The sequence below is a fragment of the Capricornis sumatraensis genome, chromosome 21 (genome assembly GCF_032405125.1).
Source record: "Capricornis sumatraensis isolate serow.1 chromosome 21, serow.2, whole genome shotgun sequence".
NCBI classification, from domain to species: Eukaryota; Metazoa; Chordata; class Mammalia; order Artiodactyla; family Bovidae; genus Capricornis; species Capricornis sumatraensis.
The window spans coordinates 2,852,652-2,863,360 of record NC_091089.1 but is presented as its reverse complement, the minus strand read 5'-3'; the positions used below and the strand labels follow the sequence as shown (position 1 = coordinate 2,863,360).

Here is a 10,709-nt window from a genome sequence, read left to right as displayed (position 1 = left end):
TACCAGACCACCTGAGCTGCCTCTTGAGATATCTAAATGCAGGTCAGAAAGCAACAGTTAGAACAGGACATGGAACAACAGACTGGTTCCAAATAGGAAAAGGAGTATGTCAAGGCTGTATGTTGTCACCCTGCTTATTTAACTTCTATGCAGAGTACATCATGAGAAACGCTGGGCTGGGAGAAGCACAATCTGGAATTAAGATTGCCGGGAAGAATATCAATAACCTCAGATATGCAGATGACACCATCCTTGTGGCAGAAAGTGAAGAAGAACTAAAGAGCATCTTGATGGAAGTGAAAGAAGAGTGTGAAAAAGTTGGCTTAAAGCTCAACATTCAGAAAGCTAAGATCATGTCTTCTGGTTCCTTCACTTCATGGGAAATAGACGGGAAAACAGTAGAAACAGTGTCAGACTTTATTTTTTGGGGTTCCAAAATCATTGCAGATGGTGATTGCAGCCATGAAAATAAGAGACTTACTCTTGGAAGAAAATATGACCAACTTAGCATATTAAAAAGCAGAGACATTACTTTGCCAACAAAGGTCTGTCTAGTTAAGGCTATGGTTTTTCCAGTCATCATGTATGGTTTTGAGAGTTGGACTATAAAGAAAGCTGAGTGTCGAAGAATTGATGTTTTTGAACTGTGGTGTTGGAGAAGCCTCTTGAGAGTCCCTTGGACTGCAAGGAGATCCAATCAGTCCATCCTAAAGGAAATCATTCCTGAATATTCATTGGATGGACTGATGCTGAAGCTGAAACTTCAATACTTTGGCCACCTCATGCGAAGAGCCGACTCATTTGAAAAGACCCTGATGCTGGGAAAGATTGAGGGCAGGAGGAGAAGGGGACGACAGAGGATGAGATGGTTGGATGGCACCACCGACTGACTGGACATGGGTTTGGGTTAACTCTGGGAACTGGTGATGGACAGGGAGGCCTCGTGTGCTGTGTTTCATGGGGTTGCAAAGAGTCGGACATGACTGAGTAACTGAGCTGGAACTGGAACAAAGCAGAAATAGAATCACACACGTTGCAAACAAACTTAAAGTTACAAAGAGGGAAAGATGGAAGGGAGGGGTAAACTAAGAGACTGGGGTTGAAATATACAAACTAACCTGCCTAAATATATAGCTAGTAAGAATCTACTGTGTGAAGAAGGAAATGGAAATCCACTCTAGTACTCTTGCTGGAAAATCCCATGGACAGAGGAGCCTGGTAGGCTACAGTCCATGGGGTCACAAAGAGTTGGACACAACTGAATGACTTCATTAACTAACTAACTAAGAACCTACTGTATAGCACAGGAACCCTCCTCAATACTCTGCAATAATCTATATGGGAATATAATCTTAAAAAGAGTCAAAGTATGCGTATGCATCACTGATTCACTCTACTGTATAGCAGAGGCTTTATAACATTGGAAATCAATTGTATTATCATAAAAATTAATTTAAAAAGAGTAAGTGTAAAGCAATAATACAAAACAAAAGATAAGATTGTCCAAATCGGAGTATTTTATTTTCAGGATCTCAACATTTTGCATATGAAAGTATATAATTTATTTAATGATAGATTGTATTAGGCAGATATTTATTTTGCAAACTCTACAGTTACAGCTAAAAATTAATAAGGAACATTGGATTAAAAAAATGGTTCAGTTCAGTTGCTCAGTTGTATCTGATTCTTTGCAATTCCATGTTCTGAAGCATGCCGGGCCTCCCTGTCCATCACCAACTCCCAGAGTTTACTGAAACTAATGTCCATTGAATCAGTGATGCCATCCAACTAGCTCATCCTCTGTTGTCCCCTTCTCCTCCCGCCTTCAATCTTTCCCAGCATCAGGGTCTTTTCAAATGAGTCAGTTCTTTGCATCAGGTGTCCAAAATATTAGAGTTTCAACTTCAGCATCAGTCCTTCCAATGAATGTTCAGGACTGATCTTCTTTAGGATGGATTAGTTGGATCTCCTTGCAGTGCAAGGGACTCTCAAGAGTCTTCTCCAACACTATAGTTCAAAAGCATCAATTCTTCAGTGCTCAGATTTCTTTATAGTCTGGCTCTCACACCCATACATGACTACAGGAAAAACCATAGCTTTGACTAGATGGACCTTTGTTGGCAAAGTAATGTCTCTCCTTTTTAATATGATGTCTAAGTGATACATAAATACTAAAAGTATATTAAAATCACAAAATAATAAGAAAATCAATGAAAATATATATGTATAAGAGAAAATATATGTAAAAGAGGAACAAAACACAAACAGCAAGGCAGTAAATTTAAATTTAGTCATATTTATAAAACCACTATTAAAATGTATAGCAATCCAATCAATGTTCAGCATGGTGTTGATATTGTTCAGTGGCTAAGTCTCGTCTGACTCTGCAACCCCATGAACTGCAGCACATCAGGCTTCCCTGTCCTTCTCTATCTCCTGGAGTTCAAACTCATGTCGATTGAGTCAGTGACACCATCTCATCCTCCATCATCCCCTTCTCCTTTTGTCGGTGAGCTGGCTCTTCTCATGATGTGACCAGAGTATTGAAGCTTCAGCTTCAGCACCAATCCCCCCAGTGAATATTCAGGGTTTACTTCCTTTAGGATTAATCAGTTTGATTTCCTTCCTGTTCAAGGGACCCCAAAAAATCTTCTCCAACACCACAGTTGAAAGCAGCAATTCTTTGGCACTCAGTCTTCTTTATATCCTAACTCTCATATCCATATGTGATTACTGGAAAAACCATAGCTTTAACTATAAGGAGCTTTGTCAGCAAAGCGATGTCTTTGCTTTTTAATATCCACTCTAGTTTTGTCATAGCTTTTCTTCCAAGAAACAAACGCCTTTTGATTTCATGGCTGCTCACCGTCCACACTGATTTTGGTGCCCAAGAAAATAATATAGAGCATGGTGAGTATAGTTAAATAATTTTGCATATTTGAAAGTTGCTAAGAGAAATTTGTAAAAATTCACATCACAAGAAAAAAAATGCATAACTGTGGGTGGTGATGGATATTAACACTGATGGATATTAACATTATACATTGTGATGATCATTTAAAATATATTTATGTTGTTCAGCAGAAGTTAATATACTGCTATAAGTCAAGTATATCTCAACTAATCACTGAATTTTAACGGTTGTGCTTTATGTTATGTAAATTATGCCTCACCACTATTGCTAATTTAACCATCAAAGCCTAGTGAAAATAATAATGATGTTGTATTGTTAGGATCAAATATATCTATAAAACAAATTAATATGCATAAATATGTACCATGAACACTTATTCTGTTATGTGTCATGCTAAGTCATCAGTCTAAAGGTATTCATGTTGCAACATGCTATAACACCCTTTTTTGTGACCAAAAGTGAGGACTGTGACAGTGTCCTCTTTATGCTTTATGCTCTTCAAATACATCTGTTTTATTGACATACAGTGAACGTCATTCCTTAATCTTCTCAGAACTACATTGGACCAGGTGATTAGTTTCTGCAATGACATATGGGTAGAAGTCACGTGTTTATTATGTATAGAGGCTCTGAATAGTGTATTTGTTTCCTTATGTTCTGTCTGTCTTGTGTCTCAGGTTTCTGCATGCTGAAGATACAGTAGGAAACTTCAAAGAAGTAGGAAGAGTGGGACTCCTAGATGGAAACAACCAGAGTTTCTTCTTCACTGACTGCAAACTTGTGCTGTAATATGATTGCAGGATGTTTCTTTATTTTGTTACACTGGTATATTTGAGGTATTGTCTCAGAGTGTAGATTTGTTTTCAGGTGATGATGATATTGAATTGAACACAGAAACAGTCAATTCACTATCTGAGCTATAGGATTAGATTCACTATCCTAACTGTAGATTTAAGGATTAGATCAGTTTACTCACATGGGTGATGGGTGACAGACATTCATTTTTTTCCATCCTGTAAGTAAAACTTAGTTGAAACAAATCATCAGTGCAGTTCTCATTTGTAAATAAACATGACACTAAATGACATGGATACAACATCAATTCTAAAAGAGAGTACATAAGTCCAATTTATGAGGAGCATGCTGTAATAAAGAGAAGCAAATTTAAAATACAAAAAGGAAACCCAATTTTAGAAATACAAATAGTGTTTCAAATTGTCAAAGAATCTCTAAACAGAAAGAAAAAATGTGCTTATCAGCAGAGGTGGATATTGGCCTTGTAACCTCATTCCTGATAATTTTAGCTACATACCTGCCTGGAAGTAGTTGAAATAGAAAAAGCATTTTGTAGGAGGTTTTTTTTTTTCCTGTCTTAAATAATTGGGTGTAAATTTTTTTTAAAAAATTATTAACTGGAGGATAATTGCTTTACAGTGTTGCATTGGTTTTGCCGTACTACACAGTCATAGGTGTACATACATCCCCTCTGTCTTTAACCTCCCTCCCACACCCCACCCCATCCCCTACCAGGTTGTCACAGAGCTTCAGGTTGAGCTCCCTGTTTTATATATTTAGAAACTTCCCACTAGCTATCTGCTTTACATGTGGTGGTGTGTATGTCTCAATGTTAATCTTTCAATTTGTCCCACTCTCTCCTTCCCTCACAAGTTTGTTCTCTTTGTCTGCATCTATATTCCTGCCTTACAAATAGGTTTATCAGTATCATTTTTCTCAAACATAAATATGTATATATATATATAGTGTTAATATATGATACCTGTCTTTTTCTTTCTGACTTACTTCACTCTGCATAACAGGCTCTAGGCTATTTTTAAGGTGCCTTTCATTTTGAATCCACTAGATACCTACGCTGATGACCAACTAGATATCCTAACATGAATAAAACTACCCAGATTTTTGTCAGCAGATACAACATGCTTTAATTTCCCCCAAAGTTGATCTAGGAACAGTGTTCCACTTCTGAAAAGGGATCTAATCCTCTCCGCAGTGTATTGGAAAGGACAACAATATCACGTTTGTGTATTAGTAAGTGACACACTTTCCTAAAGATGAGAAAGATGAGATCTGAATGAATTATGAGAATAAAATTAAGGAAGGCAAACTTATAGCAATTACTAATGGTCTGAAATGCAATAAATTGAAAGTTTTAATTTTTTTTCCAGAAAGTACTATTGATACTAGATAATTGTCATTTTCCCATTATTGATACTAGATAATTGTCATTTTCCCACAATCGATACTAGATAATTAAGACCATCCCCATGGAAAAGAAATGCAAACAAGCAAAATGGTTGTCTGGGGAAGCCTTACAAATAGCTGTGAAAAGGAGAGAAGTGAAAAGCCAAGGAGAAAAGGAAAGATATAATCATCTGAGTGCAGAGTTCCAAAGAATAGCAAGAAGAGATAAGAAAGCCTTCTTCAGCGATCAATGCAAAGAAATAGAGGAAAACAACAGAATGGGAAAGACTAGAGATCTCTTCAAGAAAATTAGAGATACCAAGGGAACGTTTCATGCAAAGATGGGCTCGATAAAGGAAAGAAATGGTATGGACCTAACAGAAGCAGAAGATATTAAAAAGAGGTGGCAAGAATACACAGAAGAACTGTACAAAAAGGATCTTCATGACCTGGATAATCACGATGGTGTGATCACTCATCTAGAGCCAGACATCTTGGAATGTGAAGTTAAGTGGACCTTAGAAAGCATCACTACAAACAAAGCTAGTGGTGGTGATGGAATTCTAGTAGAGCTATTTCAAATCCTGAAAGATGATGCTGTGAAAGTGCTGCACTCAATATGCCAGCAAATTTGGAAAACTCAGCAGTGGCCACAGGAATGGAAAATGTCCGTTTTCATTCCAATCCCAAAGAAAGGCAATGCCAAGGAATGCTCAAACTACTGCACAATTGCACTCATCTCACATGCTGGTAAAGTAATGCTCAAAATTCTCCAAGCCAGGCTTCAGCAATTTGTGAACCGTGAACTTCCTGATGTTCAAGCTGGTTTTAGAAAAGGCAGAGGAACCAGAGATCAAATTGCCAACATCCACTGGATCATGGAAAAAGCAAGAGAGTTCCAGAAAAACATCTATTACTGCTTTATTGACTATGCCAAAGCCTTTGACTGTGTGGATCACAGTAAACTGTGGAAAATTCTGAGAGAGATGGTAATACCAGACCACCTGACCTGCCTCTTGAGAAATCTGTATGCAGGTCAGGAAGCATCAGTTAGAACTGGACATGGAACAACAGACTGGTTCCAAATAGGAAAAGGAGTACGTCAAGGCTGTATATTGTTACCCTGCTTATTTAACTTCTATGCAGAGTACATCATGAGAAACACTGGACTGGAAGAAACACAAGCTGGAATCAAGACTGCTGGGAGAAATATCAATAACCTCCGATATGCAGATGACACCATCCTTATGACAGAAAGTGAAGAGGAACTAAAAAGCCTCTTGATGAAAGCGAAAGAGAAGAGTGAAAAAGTTGGCTTAAAGCTCAACATTCAGAAAACGAAGATCACGGCATCTGGTTCCATCACTCCATGAGAAATAGATGGAGAAACAGTGGAAACAGTGTCAGGCTTTATTTTTTTGGGCTCCAAAATCACTGCAGATGGCGATTGCAGCCATGAAATTAAAAGACGCTTATGCCTTGGGAGAAAAGTTTTGACCAACCTAGATAGCATATTCAAAAGCAGAGACATTACCTTGCCAACTAAGGTCTGTCTAGTCAAGACTATGTTTTTTCCCGTAGTCATGTATGGATGTGAGAGTTGGACCGTGAAGAAAGCTGAGTGCTGAAGAATTGATGCTTTTGAACTGTGGTGTTGGAGAAGACTCTTGAGCGTCCCTTGGACTGCAAGGAGATCCAACCAGTCCATTCTGAAGGAGATCAGCCCTGGGATTTCTTTGGAAGGCATGAAGCTAAAGCTGAAGCTCCAGTACTTTGGCCACCTCATGCGAAGAGTTGACTCATTGGAAAAGACTCTGATGCTGGGAGGGATTCGGGGCAGGAGGAGAAGGGGATGACTGAGGATGAGATAGCTGGATGACATCACTGACTCGATGGACGTGAGTCTGAGTGAACTCCGGGAGTTCGTGATGGACAGGGAGGCCTGGCGTGCTGCGATTCATGGGGTCGCAAAGAGTCAGACACGACTGAGCGACTGAACTGAACTGAACTGAATTGTCATTTTTCCACCCACACAGAGGGGAACTTTTATTCCAAGAAGGAGCTTCAGAAGACAAATCATCTACAGAAAAAGTAGTCTTAAAACATAAACCCAGAAACATTTTTCTAGAAATTAAACTGATAGTCAAGAGAAAATGTCCCCCAACGTGGGCATGACTACTTCCTATATAAGAGCAGCTGATCTTTGAAGAAGACTCCAGAATGACAGTGACTTCCTCATTCAAACGAATTGTAAAAATTTACAGGGTTAAAACATCTATATTCTCATAGATAACTTCATGTAAATTCATGAAGGTAAGATGTTAGACGATTTTATTTAAAAGTAGTTCTGATTTGAGGTTTAAGATAAAAAGGATAAAACAGAAAAATATGAAATTCTGAGATCTTTATCTGAAAATTAGTTAGCAACTTAAATTAACCAATGTATTTCTTAACTTTTTAAATGATAAAATTAGAAATAAGTGAAATAGCAATAGTAATAATAGTATTTATAATAAAACTTTCACTTAAGGTAATTTTGAAAACTAATTCTAGTGTAAATAGAGAAATATGGGAGAACATTTGTGGACTCAGTTTTTTAAAAAGTCAAAGTATTAATGCAAAAACAATAGTCTGTGGAGCTGGAAGATGGGAATAGACATAGTAGATTTAATGAGATATGAAACACAGTTAGAAAACAAACATTAATAAAGTGTTATGGAAATTGTCACACAGTGGTGACTGCCTGATAACTGATTACATGATCTTGAAGTGAAGCAAGATAACTGTGTGTGTGTGCATTCCTAAAGTAAATAATCATAGAGTTTAAATAAAGTTACATTTATTAGATAAAATTACAGAAGAATTATATAGGAAGTATTTTATTTGGTCATAAGAGTAGATGACAATGGATCAGAGAATCACATAGGTTAAGAACAGAGTATATTAAAATATCATGAAAGTGAAAATCACTCAGTCATGTCTGACTCTTTGTGACCACATGGACAGTCCATAGAATTCTCCAGGCCAGAATACTAGAATGGGTAGCCTTTACCTTCTCCAGGGGATCTTCCCAACCCAGGTATCAAACCCAGGTCTCCTGCTGTGCAGGCAGATTCTTTACCAGCTGAGTCACAAGGGAAGCCTGAGAATACTGGAGTGGGTAGCCTATCCCTTCTCCATTGGATCTTCCCGACCTAGGAATCCAACCAGGGTCTCCTGCATTGCAGGTGGATTCTTTACCAACTGAGCTATCAGGGAACTCCAAATATCATGAAGAATGGGTCATATTTATGGACTGAGTTAAAGGTTAATTAGTATTTGTAATGCAGTGTACATTGGGTATTAATAGGGAACATTATTGGGCCCTATGATGTAACATGCTTTCCATGTGTAGCATAACTGATGGGTGAGGTACACAGTAGAGAACAATACGTTTACATGTATCTGTTCCCCCAGTAACAAGGACTGAGTTTAAGAAAGTCAGTTCTCATTGGAGTAGAAATGGGAGGGCTTAAAATGTTACGAATAAAAATTAGGCAAAAGTTTTAAGTGAAAAGCTTTGAATTGAAAGGAAATGGAATAAGTCAATAGGTACAGAAAAAGAAATTGATGAACCCAAAGGAAAACAATAGCAAGCCTGTGTCACATATAATTTCACTTTTAAAAGGGGTGAAATAATTTAATACTATTCATGTACAATCAGCTCTAAATAAAAATGCATACATCATTGTTTCTGGTGTCATTACTGCTGCTGCTCAGTCACTTCTGTCATGTCTGACTCTTTGTGACCCAATGGGCCATAGCCCGCCAGGCTCCTCTGTCCATGGAATTCTCTAGGCAAGAATACTGGAGTGGGTTGCCATCCCCTCCTCCACGGGATCGTCCTTGCCCACAAATCAAACCTACATCTCCTGTATCTCCTGCATTTCAAGCAAATTCTTTTACTGCTGAGATATCAGGGAAGCCCTCTGGTATCACTACATCCAAGTATAAGAAAATGGAGATTTTATTTCTCTAATTGATTTTAACTGCACATCAGTTCGTTGCTGAGGTTTCAAATCTCATTTCTTGGAAACTGAGCAAGGCAAAGGCAGAAATACTTGCATGGATTATGCAAATAGGTCCAGTTAACTGAAGGGAAATGTTCCTCAAAATCATTAATGAATTAACCATCTTGAATTTATCATATCTACAGATGGAGTACAAATTAAGAACAGAAAAATCAAATATCACTACAATGATGGAATTTATCCTCTTGGGGTTTTCTGATATTCTGTTTCCAATGGATTCTTTTGGGGATATTTTTAGTCCTCTATCTGACCATTCTGATGTGTAATAGTGTCATTGTACTGATAACAAGAATTGACCCTATTCTCCAGACTCCCATGTACTTTTTCCTCAACCACTTTTCCATTTTAGAAATCTGTTATGTAACTGCCACTATCTCAAGAATGCTCATGGACCTTCTGAACCAGAAAAGGCACATTTCTTTCATTGCCTGCACTACACAAATGTATTTGGTCCTTCTGTTTGGAGGTTTAGAGTGTCTCCTCCTGGCTGTGATGGCCTATGACAGCTACATGGCCATTTGTAACCCTCTTCACTATGGTCTGATCAAGAGCCCTCAGGTCTGTGTCCAGCTGGTCACTGCCTCCTGGGTCAGTGGAGTTCCTGTTGTAATTGGGCAAACATGGCCAGTTTTCTCTCTGCCCTTTTGTGGATCTACCACAATTAATCTTTTTTTTCTGTGACCTCCCCCCAGTATTCAAGCTTGCATGTGGGGACGCATTTGTGAATGAGATAGCAGTCTATGCAGTTGCAGTGGTGTTCATCATGGTTCCATTTCTGTTGACTGTAGTCTCCTATGGCAAGATCATCTCCAACATTCTGAAATCACCATCTACAAGAGGGAGGGCTAAAGCGTTCTCCACTTGCTCGTTTCACCTCACAGTGGTGGTCTTATTCTACGGCACAGCCTCTACCACCTATTTACAGCCCAAACCAAATCCATCTGAAGACACTGGGAAGCTGATCTCTCCTTTCTACACAGTTTGGATCTCAACGTTGAATCCCAATATATTTACTCTGAGGAACAAAGATATCACTGTAGCACTGAGAAAACTACTAAGTAAATTATCAACTTGACTCAAAGGCTTGAAATTACAGAAGCAATTTGTTTCTATGTTTCTCATGTAAATACATCAGAAAAAATCATCTAGTTTATTTCTATGTTCCTATAAACTGATAGTTAATATCATTACTGCCATCTCACATTATGTGAAAGAACCTTAGTTTCAAAGAGTTAAGGGTTTCCAGGTTATCAAAGCACAAATTATCTCCATGGCAATGATCTATTCTGAAGACCTATCTTTTCTCTCACTGGGAAAGACTGAGGTAAGACATTTCCTGAGCAATAAAATGATAGTTAAATGCGATGTAACAAATGATCATGGTCATGTCCTGTAAGAAATTTGCTTGAAACTTTCCATTCCTTCAGGCATATTCACTGTCCTTTTCTGTACTTACGATTGGATTTAGACGAGGAGAAAATAACAACTGCATCCAAGTTGGTGGGAGTAGGGGAATCCGAGTGTTT

General features: G+C 38.2%; 1 pseudogene; it reads left to right on the top strand.

The window, feature by feature from the left end:
- The first annotated feature begins 9,284 nt into the window (after positions 1 to 9,284).
- Positions 9,285 to 10,258, top strand: LOC138097663 (olfactory receptor 10AG1-like; annotated as a pseudogene).
- Positions 10,259 to 10,709: the final 451 nt, after the last annotated feature.